The sequence below is a fragment of the Macrotis lagotis genome, chromosome 2 (assembly GCF_037893015.1).
Source record: "Macrotis lagotis isolate mMagLag1 chromosome 2, bilby.v1.9.chrom.fasta, whole genome shotgun sequence".
Classification (NCBI taxonomy): Eukaryota; Metazoa; Chordata; class Mammalia; order Peramelemorphia; family Peramelidae; genus Macrotis; species Macrotis lagotis.
In genome coordinates this window covers 334,300,156-334,303,756 of record NC_133659.1, presented here as the reverse complement: position 1 = coordinate 334,303,756, position 3,601 = coordinate 334,300,156, and positions in this window count along the sequence as shown.

Sequence of the window (3,601 nt, the reverse complement as noted above, 5' to 3'; positions counted from 1 at the left end):
TATCCCCAAGAAAATACTTTGCAGACTTCAAAATGCTATATTGACATACTGTTATTAATATTATTGTTTCAAAGAATCCACTCTGTTTAGGAAATAATTATCTGAAATTTTAAAGACCTCCAATGCACTTCATGTTTTCAATGGATTTATTCTTTTCTCCATGTGGTTGAATGCTATCTACATCAGACCCTCCACTGATGCAGATAGCAACCATCCCATGAATTCTCATCTGATGTACCTTGATTTATATCTTTTTTTTAAAGTTTTTTTTTTTGCAAGGCAGTGGGGTTAAGTGGTTTGCCCAAGGCCACACAGCTAGGCAATTATTAAGTGTCTGAGGTCATATTTGAACTCAGGTACTCCTGACTCCAGGACCAGTGCTCTATCCACTGCATCACCTAGCCGCCCCTTTGTTTTATATCTTTATTTTGTTTTATCTTTCCCTAAACCTCCATCCTGGACCATGATCTCAAGGGCTTCCTAGGATTCTCTTGCTGTTTTGGGCTGTCCACTGGCTCTGTCTCACTCTGGGGCAGCCCTGAAGTTGACCGCTGCCTCTCTCTTAGATCAGTCTCCCATCATGTTCTGTCTGTGTCTGTCATTCGGGGCCCTTTTTATCTCCTCATCAGGTTGGCTGCCTACAGGGAGCATCTACCTTCTTCAGCCTTGGCCACTTGAATCCTACCGGGAGTCACAGGAAATCTCGAGTCCTAGAAATACTTGGAGTGAGGAAGACCTGTGTTCAAATTCTGATCACATTTACTAAGTAGGTGATCCTGGGCAGTCCTTTATCCTCTACGGTAGCCAATGTCTCACTTTGTGATATGTCATGGTACCTACCCAAAACCCATTGGATGGGGACTCTCCTGATTGGTGGAGCCAAATTTCTGGCCTACAGGATGGACTCGATGAGACCAGAGAAACCACCTTTCTTCAGTTCCCTTGGGACTGGCTCCAGGTGATTTTGATTTTCAACTTTGAGAGAGAAGGAAGAGTCCAACCCCATTTCAGGGGCCAAAAGGGAGAATAAGACTCTGGGAAGATAGAAGAGCAGCTAGTAGATTCCACCACATCTCCGTCCCCATCTCGCTGTTCTAGAGTCTTCCCTTGAGTTGAAGTCCAGGACTCTCTCTTAGCTGGGCTGAATTATCTCTCTCCTGATGGGAGAACTCCTTCCCTTGTCTGGTATAGACCATCTTGTGTAAACCGAGTCTAACCTTGGTTTTGTTCCCAATTGGAATGAATAGATTTTCTTTATTTGTGTTTGGATAGATCTGATATTTGACAGCAAAGGGGGGGGGAGGGTCAAGCTTTGGATTGAGAATTTTCAAAGCCCTTCTCTTTAATGTGAGGGGAGTCTCCTTCAGGTCCAATCCAATTGACCAAGAAATAGACTAAAGAGGCCCCCCCCGCTTACCAATGAACATGGAGCCAGATTTCTTTGGTCTGAGCCGGGCTGCCTAGACGTTGCAGAAGTCACAGGTTTCATCTGTCTGAGCCTGTTAGCGATATTCTGGCAGTGGGGAAATTGTAATTCTTTCTTTTCTTTCTTTCCCTCGAAAATGGAGATAATGATTATTTCCACCACTCTAATTTGCCAGGCCATTTTTAGGATTCTAAGAATAAGTCTGTATAGCATTTTGGAGCTGCTCAAATGAAAGAGGCAGATTTGATTTGGTACAGACTCGATGTTTTTGGATTCTTTGCAAAGCACTCTGGGGGTTGGAGTAAGCGGTGAGGAGAAAGCAACTTAACTCGTGTCTGAACTTAGGAAATGCAGACTCTGGGTTATTCAGTTCAGTTCAGTTTGACAAACATGAATTAAAGTATTAAATTTATAATTAAATTAATGTAGAATTATAATATACAATATATAATGACTATATAATATATAATATTTATATAATAATTAGTAATGAATTAAATTAATTATGACATAACAGACTCTGAAGGAAGAGACAGAATTTGAGAAGTGAAAAATGAAGGTGTGCATTAGACAAGGCAGAGCATCCAGGCAAAAGTGTGGAGGCTAGAAATGAGATGTCACATAGGAAGAACATTCAGGAGGCAAGTTTAATGGTATAAAGTTGTGATGTGTTAAATATCCAGCCCTGTGAGCCAAGAGATGCTCCTCCACCCTTAAGCTACCAGATGGAGAATCTGGGCTCACTGAGCGTACTCAGACCAGTCCCATCCCAAGAGAAGGGGTACAAATGACTTCCTTAAAAGTTGAATGTTGCACAGCTTTAGCCCCCATTCCCACTGATGCCTAGTCTCTTTCCTAGGATGGTGGGACTTTAAAAGGACTGTTCCAGAGGTGGCTAGGTAGATAGAGCACCAGCCCTGGAGTCAGAAGTACCTGAGTTCAAATCCAGTCTCAGACACTTAATAATGACCTAGCTGTGTGGCCTTGGGCAAGCCACTTAACCCCACTGCCTTGCAAAAACCTTAAAAAAAAAAAATAAAAAGAACCCAAATACAGAATCACCAATGAAATAGGAAATTCAATCTTCTGGAAACCAGACCAGGGATGGTGTTAAATACCAGGCTAAAGATTTTACCTGGAAGGACCCAGGCAGCAGCCACAGAAGAGTCTTGAGTGAGGAGAGACATGAGAGGTGGCAACTGGTGGAGGATGGAGTGGGAGGGGAAGGAATGGAAGCAAGCCTAAAGAGGTGATTTAATGTGCCCAAGGGCAGAACAGCACTGGTCCTGGACTCAGGAGGACCTGAATTCAAATCCCGCCTCAGACACTGGCTGTGGGACCCTGGGCAAGTCACTTTACCCTGTTTGCCTCAGTTTCCTCGCCTGGAAAAGAAAACAGCAAACCGCCCCAGTGTCTCTGCCAAGAAAACTCCAAATGAGATCTTGGAGAGCCAGACACAACTAATCAGAACAACAGCAACACAACCCTCCCCCACATCCACATCGAAACAGGTATGGGTACCCCATAGATAGCTATAGATGTAGGTATCGAGTGATTGATGGAGTATGTTTTACTATATAAAATTGAGACGCCATGCACATATGTATTCAACACATTCATAATCTGGCTATTTATACATTAAAGGCAGATATCCACACACACCTCCTCTAAGGATACCTCCTCACTGCCCTGGACCTCTCTTACTGGAGCCATGAATGTGAAGCTTTCATTGAAGGAGAAAACTCAGCTCAGAAATCTCTGCTTGCCTACGTGACTTTGGGCCTTCTCTGCCTGTCCTCTTCACCCAGGAACCTTCTCCTCCCTTGCCCAATTCTTTTTTTGGATTCTTCTTCTGTTTTGTCTCCATCCATTAGACTGTAAGCTCCTGGAAGGTAGGGAGTTTCTTTTTCCTTATTTCTCTTCCAGTGTCACATAGGTGCTTAATAAATATTTATTGACAATATCTACACCTATAGCTTCACTTACAACTCTATCACTCTTGTCTGTCTGTCTGCCTTTCTCTATCTATCTATCTATCTATCTATCTATCTATCTATCATTCCATTCATCTCTATCTGCCTCTATGTCCTTTGGTCTTTCTATCTGTTAGTTTTGTCTGTCTTTCTGTCCATCCATCCATCCATCCATCCATCCATCCATCCATCCATCCATCCA